The sequence below is a fragment of the Heptranchias perlo genome, chromosome 2 (assembly GCF_035084215.1).
Source record: "Heptranchias perlo isolate sHepPer1 chromosome 2, sHepPer1.hap1, whole genome shotgun sequence".
Classification (NCBI taxonomy): Eukaryota; Metazoa; Chordata; class Chondrichthyes; order Hexanchiformes; family Hexanchidae; genus Heptranchias; species Heptranchias perlo.
The window spans coordinates 24706114-24720915 of record NC_090326.1 but is presented as its reverse complement, the minus strand read 5'-3'; the positions used below and the strand labels follow the sequence as shown (position 1 = coordinate 24720915).

At 48.2% G+C, this 14802-nt stretch overlaps 1 protein-coding gene across 1 annotated transcript in view; it reads right to left on the bottom strand.

Moving 5' to 3' along the window:
- Nucleotides 1-6233, bottom strand: part of elmo1 (engulfment and cell motility 1 (ced-12 homolog, C. elegans)) — a 282334-nt gene extending 276101 nt beyond the window's left edge. Inside the window, exon 1 of the mRNA XM_068001271.1 lies at nt 6171-6233. The gene's annotated coding sequence lies outside the window, so the exon portion shown is untranslated. The remainder of the gene's footprint in view (nt 1-6170) is intronic.
- Between the last annotated feature and the right edge of the window lie 8569 nt (nt 6234-14802).

Sequence of the window (14802 nt, the reverse complement as noted above, 5' to 3'; positions counted from 1 at the left end):
ATTTTCATCATTGGCGGCCGTGCCTTCAGCTGTCTAGGCCTTAAGGTCTGGAACTCCCTCCCTAAACTTCTCCACCTCTACCTCTCTCCTCCGTTAAGATGCTCCTTAAAACCTACCTCTTTGACCAAGCTTTTGGTCACTTGTCCTAATATCTCCTTATGTGGCTCGGTGTCAAATCTTGACTGATAACCTGCTCCTGTGAAGCATCTTGGGATGTTTTACTACGTTAAAGGTGCTATATAAATGCAAGCTGTCATTAGGTGCAGGCACAACCCAAAGATGGACAAAAGGAGACTACCTCTCATGTACCCAACAAGCTTTGTTCCATTCCTCTGCTCCTGACACACAAAATATACACCCAGCTGTTAAAAAAAAATTTAAATCTGCACTTGGGAGAGTTGCCTCTCTGCTTTTAAAATTTAACCAACACTCAGGTGTCAACAACTAGCATTTAATCCAGTACCTCCAACATAGAGAAAAATCATCGCAGGAAACGTCACACAGTAAAAAAGGAGTGGGTATCAAACCAATGCTTGAGGTTTAGGAGGTGAAAGCTTGGTCAAAGGGAACGGTTTTAAGACGGCGTTTGAAGATGGGCAGAAAGATAGACAGGCAGAATGGCTTGGGGAGGGAGTTCCAAAGAATCCGTGAGCAGAGCTTGTGTGTGTTTGTGTGTAAAAACATGTGCGCACTGAGCTCTGTTTAGCTTGTCCAGATAATAACAGAGAGCCAACTTCACATGCCCTTAAATCGGGGGTTCTGTTTCGCGAAAGGCCAGAGGAATAGCTCGTCCCACAGCAAGAGAGTCAAGCTTCTCCCCTTAAAGGGACAACACCACTCATATTTGTTTTCAGGAAAGGAAATAAGAAAGGGTCCTATTTTAAGTAGGCTGATAACACTGTGGAATTAGGCCAGCCCAATTCCATTGGGATAAAGGGGAGAAAAAAAACTCGCATTTATATAGCGTCTTTCATGACCTCTGGACATCCCAAAGTGCTTTACAGCCAATTACGTACTTTTGAAGTGTGGTCACTGTTGTAATGTAGGAAACGCAGCAATGGGATAATGACTAGGTATTCTGTTTCCGTGGCCAGGGCACCAGGGGAGATTCCCCAGCACTTCAAATAGTGCCATGGGATCTTTTACATCCCTGTGAGAGGGCAGACAAGGCCTCGGTTTAACATCTCAGCTGAAAGACGGCACCTCTGACAGTGTCAGCCTGGTTTATGTGCTCAGGTCCTGGAGTGGGTCTTGAACCCATGACCTTCTGACTCAGAGGTGAGTGTGTTACCAACTGAGCCACAGCTGACATGAAAGGCCAGTGGATTGTGAGGTTGGGTGAAGCACAATGTCATTGGAATCCTCATGGGATGCTTTAATCCTCATGGGCAGTGTAGGTGTGCACTATGGAGCCTCAGAGCAAAGTTTATTTCCACACTCCCTTTAATTTGCACACATCTGGAGTTGCTGATACCAACAGATGTAGTGATTTAGGATTTACCCACCACTGTGACAACAACGCTAATAATAATCCATTTCCAAACTTCCACGACCACGACTTAAATATAAGTACACAAGGCCCAATTGCCAGTGCCCGTGGTCCCAAGGTTGGAGCCCCTTCTCTTCAACCCCCTTGCTCCAATTAGTAGAATTACTCTTCAAATTAAATACAAGTGAGATTACTTTTGAAGTGACAATAAGCAACATTGTAAAATTGATTACATTTGTTATTACAAACTGCAGCTGTAGTATTTAATGGGCCAGGATCTTACTTTAGAAGAGAAACAATGAATTGGTTTGTTTCTCAGGAACTGAAAACAAACAAAGGGACTATTTCAAATGGATCAACCTAGTTCGCAGAACTATTTCTTCAGCAAGCATAACTCTCTATTTTCCAAACACGCCAACAAGCGATAAAAGTTTCCTGGCTTCTGCTCCAGCTGCACTGACCCCAGCTTGCACTTGCTGTGTTTTATCTAGTTACAATCTGCTTGGTTTATAGCTCTTTTGAGAACATGTGCTTCAAAATAACCATCACGCAACCAAGTTGGGACCATTATAGGGTTTTTTAAAAAAAGACATTATTTGGGTCATCCTTTCAGAATAGAGCACAGACCCTCTGCAGCAGAGACTGTCATACTTTCCATTACTGTGACTCAATTAAGCAGGCCATTGTTGTGTTAAAGGGAAAAGGGCTGTGACTCCGCTGAGCAGAAACACGCGTTGCACAAATAAGAGTCAGGACTGACGCTAAATTCTGCAAATGATTTCCACTCCACCCCCTGGTCGGTTGCCCCAGAGATGCAGACAGATTTCGCCGGAGATTTCATCTGCATCATCGATGCGGCTAGACGATCCAGCAGGGTCGACAGAATACTGGACTCCACGTCCAAACTCCTGATAGAGGCGGTGAAAGACGCAAAGCTTCGCGACGTCTTCAGCAACCCTGCAGGTGGAGCGCCGCAGAGATACACCTGGTCCAGGCCAGACGGGTCCATCCGTTCCAGGATAGACTTCCTCTTTGTGTCCCCAACGCTCAAGGTCAGATCCACCGACGTCCAGCCGGTGTTCTTCTCTGACCACTGCCTCCTACTGGCTGACTGCCAACCGCAGGAGGACCAGCGGGCGGGCGGGCAGGGGAATATGGAAGCTAAACGTGAGACTGTTGACCACGGTGAACATCAAGGAACTAAAGAGACACAGATTGGAGAACCGTGAAACCCCTCTTCGACTCCATGGTGCAGTGGTGGGAAGCGATCAAGGCGAACATCAAGAGGTTCTTCATCCTCAAAGATGTTAAGAAGGTGAGAGACAGGCGAGAGAGGGAAGTGTCACAGCTCCAGAAAAGCATACAGGATCTACTCCAGCTGCAGTCGATGGAGGTTGATGTCGGGGAGGAACTCAGAGAGTCGAAGGGTTTGCAAGCCTCGCTCTTCACCTCCGAGGCCTCAAACATCATCTTCCAGTGCAGAGTCCGCACTGTGAAGCAGGGCGAGAAGTGCTCGCGTTTCTTCTTCCAGAAGCTGCACAGAGAGGCTTCTGAGATCAGCAGCCTGAAGGAGGAAGACGGCTCAGTCACGTTTTCGCAGGCCGACATACTGAGGATCAGCAAGGCCTTTTATGCCGGGCTGTACGATGCGAAGCTCACGGCCTCCCAGTCCTCTATCACGGAAGTCTTAGAGGACAGCGAGCGGCAAAACATGGATCGGCCACTGACCTTGGACGAGCTGACAAAGGCCATCCGGTCCTTCGAGAAGAGTAGAACTCCCGCAAGCGACAGCTTACCGGTCGAGTTGTACTCGGTTCTGTGGGACTGGATAGCCTACGTGCAGAACAGTGAGGTGAACACCAGTCTCATCAGCCTGGACCAGGAGAAGGCCTTCGACAGAATATCCCACACGTATATGATAGACGCACTCACCAAAATCGGTTTTGTGGAGGGAATCCACAATTGGATCTGACTGCTCTATGCGGACATCCATAGTGCAGTCCTAATCAACGGGAGGGAGTCAGAGAGCTTTCTGATCAGATCTGGAGTCAGGCAGGGCTGCCCTCTCTCCGCGGTCTTGTTCATATGTTGTATCGAGCCGTTAGCCACGTACATCAGGAAGGACGTAGCTATCGGCGGCGGGGGCAGGGGCAGGGGGGGGGTGGTGACGATCCCAGGCAGCGGAGGCTCTCAGGTTAAGGCCTCCCTGTAAATGGACGACATCACCGTCTTCTGCTCCGAACAGCAGTCGGTCCACACCCTGATGGGCATCCGCGACCGTTTCGAGCTCACCTCGGGGGCCAGCGTGAACCAAGTAAGAGTGAGGCCATGTTCTTTGACAGGTGGGAGACCTGATCCTTTGTCCTCTTCCCCGTCAGGTCCGATTACCTGAAGGTGCTGGGATCTGGTTCAGGGGGCCCCTAGCCTGCATGAAGAACTGGGAGGAACGGGTCGCCAAGGCCAAACAGAAGCTTGGTATGTGGGTAGGCCAGCAGGAACCTGGTGATAAGGTGTGAGGTACTCGCAGTGTTGCTCTACGTAGCAAGGATCTGGCCCATTCCCCACAACTCCGCCGTCACAGTCACCCGGGCTATCTTCCACTTTGTCTGGAGGTCCAAGGTAGAACGCGTCCGCAGGGTCACCACGTTCAAGGCCCCAGACAAAGGGGGGGGAGGGGGGAGTGTCCCCAATGCCGCTCGTCCCGTCCCCCCCCCTTTGTCTGTAGTGCAGTCCTAATCAACGGGAAGGGAGTCAGGCAGGGCTGCCCTCTCTCCGCAGTCTTGTTCGTATGTTGTATTGAGCCGTTAGCCACGTACATCGGGAAGGACGCAGGTATCAGCGGCTGGGGGGCGGGGGGGGGGGGGGGGGGGAAGAGGAGGTGTGACGATCCCAATGCCGCTCTGATCCTGATGGCCACCTTTGTTTGTCGCTGCCTCAGGATGTGTTTAGAGCCCCAGAATGAAAAAAACCAAGTGTCACTACGTGCTGAGTTTCTACCTGTCCAACACACTGAGAAGACTGGCCACGCTGGCCGAGCAGGTGCAGGGCGTCCCCTCCAGGTGGACCAACCCCCCCACCTCCCCACCTGTCCCTGGTAGAGAAGTTCGGAGGAAGAACCCCTTCAACCACAAGGCAGTCAGACAGCAGTCAATATGAAACATTCTAAGAGTCCTGCAAGGAAATGAGAGGGTGGACTCGATCAGATTCTTCCCCGACCAGACGGTCGATGCCTTTTGGCTGAACGTCTCGTCCCCAGAGCTGACAAACAGGCACCAGGATGTAGCCTGGATGGTAGTAAGAACGGCCCTCCCAGTACGGTCCGTCCAACATGCACGGAATCTCAGCACCACCGCGTGCTGCCCTCAAGGCTGCGGCGGGGATGAGACTGTTGTCCACCTCCTGACGGGCTGCCCCTTCGCACAGAGGGTGTGGAGAGAGATGTGTTGGTATCTGTCCCAGTACATCCCCCAGGCTGTGCTCTACGGACTGTTCCCTGGGACGCACACCAAGACAGACATCACCTGCGGCTGGAATGCCATCAACTCATTGATGGAGGCCCCTTGTTTCACCAGAAGCCTGCTGGTCTTCCAGCTGAAGGAGTTGTCCACGACCGAGTGTTGCCGACTGGCACACTCCAAGGTGCAGGACCACATGCTGCGGGACGCACTGAAGCGAGGTGCAATCTACGCAAAGGCCAACCCACCTTGGAATACACTGTGTTTGAATTGTAACATTGGGATCGCATTGTGTACGATCTGTAATGTGTTGGTTTGAACTGTACTGGTTTGAAATTGTGATATTTACATTGGACTGTGTGTAACTTTAAATTCTATGAAATAAAGTATATTTTTAAATTTAAAAAATGATGCAGACAGATTTCATGCTAGTCGTGTCCGAATTTTGGGGGGGGGGGGGTCAGCAGGACACCCCCAGAGCAGTAGAGTCACCCCTGGAGGAGAGCTGCAGCCCCAACTTTGCTCTTCCTGCCCCCGGAGGCCCTGTTGCCCTCGCGCCGCTCCGGCCGGGGGGCTTCCCCTGAGCTCGAGCCCGAGCCGCGCTGCTCCAGCACCATTTTGCTGGGTGGGTGCGTGCACTTTTTGTAAATAATCTGCTCTGGTGCCGTGTCCTGGCCCCTCGGGGCGGGGATATGCAGCGTTACTGTAATAATTGCAATTAAGTCAATGCAGCGGGGTGCATTGACTCTCGTGCCCTTGCTGCTGGCCGAGGGCCCGGTCTGCAATAAAACCCGGGCTCTCGCCCTGACGCTGCATGCACCGAGCTCCAGAAACGTGCAGCCGTCATTAGTGCAAGAGACCAAAATCACATCGAGAGAGAGTTTTTTTGGGGGGGGGGAAGTAGTTCAACTGGGACTGTCGGCAACTGGTGATTAGAAAGGAGAGCGGCGCAGGCAGAGAGCGCCGGGGCCCAGCTGCAAACTAGAACTAGTGATATAATCCACCGGGACAGGGAGGGGGCAATGCACAAAGCTCCATTCAAACAAATAGAAACACCAAGGGAAAGGGGGGCAAAAAAAAACATTCCAACCCGCTTTATATTTATTATAATTACTAAAAACAAGCCTCTCTCTCTCTCTCTCTCTCCCCGCGGGAGATGGTGAGGATGCTGGACTTTAATCATTAATGGCTCACTCAGAGGAGGATTAAAAGAAGCAGTGACTGACCTGCCTGCTGTTGTTGCTACCGCGACCGCCTTTTCCACCATCTCAGTCCCTCAGCACGGGGCCGACTTGTCACGCACATGCGCCTCCTGCTGGTTGCTCTCTCCTCCCTCCACCTCAACAACTGGGAAACAAAAACCAGCCACTTTCATCAAAAACCCTAAGTCAGTAAGTTTCACGCAACGCCGAAGGGAAAAAAACAAGCAAAATGTGTCTGAACTCAGCATTTCTATCAATAAGGTTGGCAAGTGTTGTTTTTTTGTAGCGGTGGGTTGTAGGAGTATCATGGTGCCCAGTGCTGAGAAGAGTGGGTAGGATTGATGGGAGACGAGGGGTGGATGGAAGTTTCTGCAACTGCTTGCTGCTGTTCTGGTCCCCAATGAGCACAAAATCCACGCTCCAGTGCGGTGCTGAGGGAGTGCTGCGCTGTCAGAGGTGCCGTCCTTTGGATGAGACATTAAACCAAGTCCCCGTCTGCCGTCTCAGGTGAACATAACTAGATCCTGTGGCACTATTTCAACAAAGGGCAGGGGAGTTCTCCTGGATAATATTTATCCTTCAACCAACATCACTATAAGCAGATTATCTGGTCACATATTTCACAGCTATTTGTGGGAGCTTTCTGTGTGCAAATTGACTGCCACATTTCCTACATTACAACAACACTTCAAAAGTACTTCATTGGCTGTAAAGCGCTGTGGGACGTTCTGAGGTTGTGAAAGGCACTGTATAAATGCAAGTCTTTCTTCCTCGTGCTTGCCTGGGTGACCTTGGAGCCAGATCAGATGGTGTGCACTCAAAGCTTTCCACAAACTGGTGGATGTTGTCTGTCACATCAATGATGAGATTAAAATTACTATCTGACATTTACACACACTTTTCTGCTTGGGTCACCTGCTTTGTTTTAGTGATGCGTTCCTCAGGAGCATGATGGGGGTTGGCACACTTGTCGTAATATTTGTTCTGGTGGCATTGGACTCGCCCATAGTCACCCTTTAGGCCCAGATTCAAAATAGAGCCTCGTGCTGAGAAATGCGGTGCAGGGGCAATGAGTGGTAGGACCTGGGCTCACATAACATTCTCCTACCAACTGAATTCCTAGCCTTAGCCACGTTATAGAGTTCAAAGTGCTTCCATACAGGGAGACAGAGGGGAAAGAAAGTGGGAAGTCATGCCTTAGCCAGTCTCGTATGCCCCCGAGTGGCTGGTTTCAGCATAGCTTTGGTAAAGATCTCAGAGCAGGGTGTCAGCAACACCTGTTCAACAGTGATGGTGTTTGGCACAGGGAGAGCCACTCAGGGAAAAGAGAGAAACGAGCTCTTACAAAAAAAGTGTCCCCATAAAAATCTGTGAAGGAATGTCACTATATTTAACAGGCATCCTCTCTCTCTCTCGCTGCTTCTCTCTTTATGTATAAAAGTTATACTATAATGTGAGTACATTCCACTCCTGACAATTCAAGGTCACTTTTTGGACTAAAATTTATTGCTAAAAATTAATTATCAGATAATTTCAATTAAACTATTTTGATTTAAAAGGACTAGACTGTGGTTGACCTTCCACAAAGGTCAAGTGGTATCCAACACGAATGGCCATTAAGATCCGATGTGTGGCATTGCTATGGTTTGTTTCTAAAATTCCTTTCATCTGGAACTTTCATGGTATAATGTATGAAATGTTGCAAAGCAATTTAATTGGTATATAAGTAGAGAACTGACACCCTATTCACAGGACCTCGGTTCAAATTCGTTGACTAAGGATTAGTATATCATGGGCTGTTGGAACAGCAGTTTAATGATATAAGTACTTCAGAGGGAGAGCAACCAAGAAGGTTTTCTGATGCCAGTAAGCATGTCCTCTGCAGATTAATGCAGAACATGATTGATGGGTCAGCGTGCCTCTTTCTGTAACCCCATGGCCTGGCATATTCCTCACTCTACCATTACCAACAAGCCAGGGGAGCAACCCTGGTTCAATGAGGAGTGTAGAAGAGCATGCCAGGAGCAGCACCAGGCATACCTAAAAATGAGGTGCCAACCTGGTGAAGCTACAACTCAGGACTACATGCGTGCTAAACAGCGGAAGCAACATGCTATAGACAGAGCTAAGCGATTCCACAACCAACGGATCAGATCAAAGCTCTGCAGTCCTGACACATCCAGTCTTGAATGGTGGTAGACAATTAAACAACTAACGGGAGGAGGAGGCTCTGTAAACATCCCCATCCTCAATGACGGCGGAGTCCAGCACGTGAGTGCAAAAGACCAGGCTGAAGCGTTTGCAACCATCTTCAGCCAGAAGTGCCGAGTGGATGATCCATCTCGACCTCCTCCCGATATCCCCACCATCACAGAAGCCAATCTTCAGCCAATTCAATTCACTCCACGTGATATCAAGAAACGGCTGAGTGCACTGGACACAGCAAAGGCTATGGGCCCCGACAATATCCCGGCTGTAGTGCTGAAGACTTGTGCTCCAGAACTAGCTGCGCCTCTCGCCAAGCTGTTCCAGTACAGCTACAACACTGGCATCTACCCAACAATGTGGAAAATTGCTCAGGTATGTCCTATCCTACAAAAAGCAGGACAAATCCAATCCGGCCAATTACCGCCCCATCAGTCTACTCTCAATCATCAGCAAAGTGATGGAAGGTGTCGCCAACAGTGCTATCATGCGGCACTTACTCACCAATAACCTGCTCACTGATGTTCAGTTTGGGTTCCGCCAGGACCACTCAGCTCCAGACCTCATTACAGCCTTGGTCCAAACATGGACAAAAGAGCTGAATTCCAGAGGTGAGGTGAGAGTGACCGCCCTTGACATCAAGGCAGCATTTGACCAAGTAAAATTGAAGTCAATGGGAATCAGGGGGAAAACTCTCCAGTGGCTGGAGTCATACCTAGCACAAAGGAAGATGGTAGTGGTTGTTGGAGGCCAATCATCTCTGCCCCAGGACATTGCTGCAGGAGTTCTTCAGGGCAAAGTCCTAGGCCCAACCATCTTCAGCTGCTTCATCAATGACCTTCCCTCCATCATAAGGTCAGAAATGGGGATGTTCGTTGATGATTGCACAGTGTTCAGTTCCATTCACAACCCCTCAGATAATGAAGCAGTCCGTGCCCGCATGCAGCAAGACCTGGACAACATCCAGGCTTGTGCTAATAAGTGGCAAGTAACATTCGTGCCAGACAAGTGCCAGGCAATGACCATCTCCAACAAGAGAGAGTCTCACCACCTTCCCTTGACATTCAACGGCATTACCATCGCCGAATCCCCCACCATCAACATCCTGGGGGTCACCATTGTCCAGAAACTTAACTGGACCATCCACATAAATACTGTGGCTACAAGAGCAGGTCAGAGGCTGGGTATTCTGTGGCGAGTGACTCACCTCCTGACTCCCCAAAGCCTTTCCACCATCTACAAGGAACAAGTCAGGAGTGTGATGGAATACTCTCCACTTGCCTGGATGAGTGCAGCTCCAACAACACTCAAGAAGCTCGACACCATCCAGGACAAAGCAGCCTGCTTGATTGGCATCCCATCCACCACCCTAAACATTCACTCCCTTCACCACCGGCGCACAGTGACTGCAGTGTGTACCATCCACAGGATGCACTGCAGCAACTCGCCAAAGCTTCTTCGACAGCACCTCCCAAACCCGCGACCTCTACCACCTAGAAGGACAAAGGCAGCAGGCACACGGGAACACCACCACCTACACATTCCCCTCCAAGTCACACACCATCCCGACTTGGAAATATATCGCCGTTCCTTCATCGTCGCTGGGTCAAAATCCTGGAACTCCCTTCCTAACAGCACTGTGGGAGAACCTTCACCACATGGACTGCAGCGGTTCAAGAAGGTAGCTCACCACTACCTTCTCAAGGGCAATTAGGGATGGGCAAAAATGCCGGCCTCGCCAGCGACGCCCACATCCCATGAACGAATAAAAAAAAAGAAATAGGGCACCATCAAGGCGGAACACATCATAAAGGGGACCAAGCAGAGGCAAAAGTATAAACAACAACTTGCATTTATATAGCGCCTTTAATGTAGTAAAACATCCCAAGGTGCTTCACAGGAGCATTATCAGATAAAATTTAACACCAAGCCACATAAGGAGATATTAGGACAGGTGACCAAAAGCTTGGTCAAAGAGGTAGGTTTTAAGGAGTGTTTTAAAGGAGGAGAGAGAGGGAGAGAGGCGGAGAGGTTATGGGAGGGAATTCCAGAGCTTAGGGCCTAGCCAGCTGAAGGCATGGCCACCAATGCTGGGGCCAAGGAAGCAGGAGGATGCGCAAGAGGCCAGAATTGGAGGAGCGCAGAGTTTTCAGAGGGTTGTTGGGCTAGAAGAAGTTACAGAGATAGAGAGGGGCGAGGTCATGGAGGGAGTTGAACCTCAATACAACGTTACGTAGTATTTATTAAAGAATAGAAATAACTAAAAATAATAGGGTGAAGTTTCTCTTCCGTGACTAGTGGTGCTGACATGGAATAGGTGAGGGGGCCAGGAAATCGGGTGGATTGCTCTTGCTGAACCAGCACCCATTGTGTACACCCTGTGTCATCATCCAGGCAACACTTTAAGCTTGCCTATTGTGCTCTCACCCAAACTGGGTGAATACCAATGCAAATTACATTGAAATTAGAGTCGGCTCAATTCCCAGTTGTTCTCACAATGAATATGCAGTACATTCTGACCTCACGTATAAAACTGCTGATCAGAGTCAGGTAGATTCTGGGCTGAGGAAGTCTCTGTATAAAGACGTAGTAGTTTATTTGGACGCCATATGAAAGTGGACTTTAACGCTGAGTTTCTGACAGTTACATTGTTCAGTATTTGTTCATTTATTGCATTTTGTTTATTTTTGTAGGTTTTCCTCCAGATTTTTGCCTGCTACAGAGGCAGAAGGAGAGTTGAAAGGAAGGATATGAAGTAGATTTGTTGCTTCAGAGATGGATTAACCACGCCTACCTTTATCTACTCAGCTGCATTGGTAGATCCAGGCAGACCTATCTGGGAGTGTCCAAGCAAAACTGCCCTTGCATTTGTGTTTCACCAGGAAGGCAATGACAGAATTGTTCAAAGTTGACCTGCAGATAACTTTCGCTGCACCGATGCCATTGTCAGTCATAGTCAAGGTTACCAGTTCTGAACTGTTATGCCCCAGTCTCATTCAAGGCTACCCACTAGGGACACCAGCAACATCAGTCAACCAGGAGTGCATAGATCCATCAAACATGCTACTGATGCGTTGCTCACAAGTTTAAACAACTTCACGATTTTTCCCACTGGAAACCTGGCAGCAGATTGAGAAGGCTCTGCAATTTTATTATATCACAGAATTTCCCAAAATCCAGGCATTATTAATGGAAAACCTTGTGACCACCCATATGTCTCTGCACATAATCCCATGGCCTTCATGAACCACAAGGGATTCCACTCCAATAATGACCAGGTGGTAATAGGATCACACAGGTCAATGTTCATTTCCCACACATCAGACATAATGTTTACATCCTAAAACAATCCTCTGCCTTTGGGCCTTTTAAGGAGAAAGCAAGTATGATTTCTAGAAGACCAAGGTTAACTTCTTCAGCTCTAGCTTGTAAAACTATTGATGCGCTCATGAACAGCAGCAAAGCAAAGCCGCAGTGATGCCCATGCAGCCACTAGAATATTATCAAATACATTATAGGTATCATGAAGCAGTGCCTCAGATGCCTCAACAGATCAGGGGATGTCTTACAACATAGCCTCACCAGAGTCTCCAAGATTATCTGCTGCATGGTCCACAGCTTTACTGTCCAGAGAGGATCCTAACAATAGAGCTGCTTGAAGAGGAAGACGCTCACCTGCAGAGAAGGGCCGAGCAAGATGATGAAGATCAGGGAGAAGATATCCCTGCTGAAACACATTTCAGTCAATGACAGGCATACAGCAGGCTGTCTTAGAATAAAGAAAGAAAGAGTTGCATTTCTATAGCACCTTTCATGACCTCAGGGTGTCCCAAAGCACTTTACAGTCAATTAAGTATTTTTTAAGTGTAGTCACTGTTGTAATGTAGGAAACGCAGCAGCCAATTTGCGCACAGCAAGGTCCCATGAACAGCAATGTGATAAATGACCAAATAATCTGTTTTTAGTGATATTGAATGAGGGATAAATATTGGCCAGGAAATTTAAGCACACAGCTAACATACAAGTTGAAGTGGGTCTGTGCTGAACGTTGAGATTATTACTGTAGAGGTTTTGTGCTCCAATTTAGAATAGCCTCTCTTGTCCAGCTTGGGGTTTGGATGAAGAGACCCAGTAAGTAGGGCTTGGCTGCCCTCATAGCAGACACCCATGTGTCAGCTTGGCTGTGTGGTAGCACTCTCACCTCTGAGTCACAAGTTTTGGATTCAAACCCCATTCCAGGAACTGAGCACATAATCTAGGCTGACACTTCAGTGCAGTACTGAGGGAGTGCTACATTGCTGGAAATGCTTTATTTTGTATGCAATATTAAACCAAGGGTCTGTCTGTCCATTCAGGGTGGACGTAAAAGATCTCATTGCAGTTTTTTGAAGAATAGGGAATTCTTATGGTGCCCTAGCCAACATTTATCCCTCAACTAATACCACCAAAAACAGTTTAACTGGTCATTCATCTCATTGCTGTTTGTCTGCCTTTCTATTTGCATATTGGCTACAAAACAACAGTGACTATGTTTCAAACGCCATTCATTAGCTGTCAAGCACTTTGGGATATCCTAGGGTCAAGAAAGGTGTAATATAAATTGCAGGTTCTATCTTCTTCTCAGTTATCCAGAGGTTTGCCCTCACACAGATCAGTGGACAAGATGAGGAAATGTCCAACAGCTTTGCCCTAGCTGGAGCAGGCATGGATATAACGTTGCTGCCTCTCAGGGCTCAGCCACAGTTGGCCCATCAAGGTTCCGTCCCATCCCCCCCCCTTATGATTAAAAAAATGTGCCAGAAAATGGCAGGACCAGTCAGCAAATACAGCATCGGATGTCACAACACCAGTCGCAAAGTTGTCTCCTGACCTAGGGTCAAGGAGGTACATGGCCAGCAGCCAGCTACCTCACTACTCCAGGCAACCATTTAGGAAGAATGTAGAGCAAGCACCAGAGCAGAGCACACAAAACATATGCTATCACCAAGCGGAGGTACTGGGCTGAAAAACATTATCCGCACGCACTCATCACTTGTAGGGCATTTACATTTGGTTGTACTTTATTTCAACTGTATCCTTCTGAAGGTGTAGAATAGAAGATCAAGGGATTGACAGCGATGGTAAGTGATGGTTAGTGCAGCAGCTGATATTGCTGGAAGTGATTTGGGCCACTACATTGTGCACACATGTTTGTAGAGGACTTTTAGTGAATGAGAAGGAAGTAGCACTTAGCATAGGGGTGCGGTAATGTGGTGGTTATGTTATGGGACCAGTAATCCAGAGAATGTGAATTCAAATCTTACCTATAACAGTTTGCACATTTGAGTTCAGTTTAAAAAAATCAGTAAAAGTGGCCATGAAGCTGCTGAATTGTTGTAAAAACCCAACTGGTTCACTAATGTCCTTACCCAGTCTGGCCTATAGATAACTCCAGTCCCACACCAATGTGGATGACTCTTGACTGCCCCTGATAGTGGCCTAATAAGCCACTCAGTTGTACTGCCACCTTCTCAGGGCAACTAGGGATAGGCAATAAATGCTGTACCTGCCAGTGATGCTCACTCCCCGAGAATTAATTTTTTAAAAATCCAGAGCTGGCCTGTCACTGGAGAGAAGAGATGTGAGACTCTCTGAGGGGGGAGGAGTGGGTATAGTAATTCTACTGTGGTGTCAAACCGGGTTTAAAAAGTACCTGGGAAAGGAGCAGGGGGTGGGGGGTGGGTCTTGGACCCTTGGACACTTTTTAAAACAATGAAGAATGTAGACGCTCCCACTTGCCCTGTCTGAACATTTAAATTTTAACTGCTGAGAGAATGCTCTGTGCATGTGTGTAAGTTCTTGTAGTTTATGATCATCACCTAAGCTGGAAAATTGTGTTACTGCTTTAAATTCACTTGAAGGTTTGAATGATAATGCATAAGGTGTAGCAGATGGTGAATGCACATTTAAAATTGTCTTTCTGACCATAGGCTATCCCTTTCTTTGATGTGGAGGTTTTCCAGTGCTGTTTGAAGATGAAAGTAGTGTCACATGTTATAATTAACATAGGACTCTTTTTATTCGTTCATGGGATGTGGGCGTGGCCAGCAAGGCCAGCATTTATTGCCCATCCCTAATTGCCCTTAAGAAGGTGGTGGTGAGCCGCCTTCTTGAATCGCTGCAGTCCATGTGGTGAAGATTCTCCCACAGTGCTATTAGGTAGGGAGTTCCAGGATTTTGACCCAGCGACGATGAAGGAACATCGGGATGGTGTGTGACTTGGAGGGGAATGTGCAGGTAGTGTTGTTCCCATGTGCCTGCTGCCATTGTCCTTCTAGGTGGTAGAAGTCGTGGGTTTGGGAGGTGCTGTCAAAGAAGCCTTGGCGAATTGCTGCAGTGCATCCTGTGGATGGTACACACTGCAGCCACGGTGCGCCGGTGGTGAAGGGAGTGAATGTTTAGGGTGGTGGAT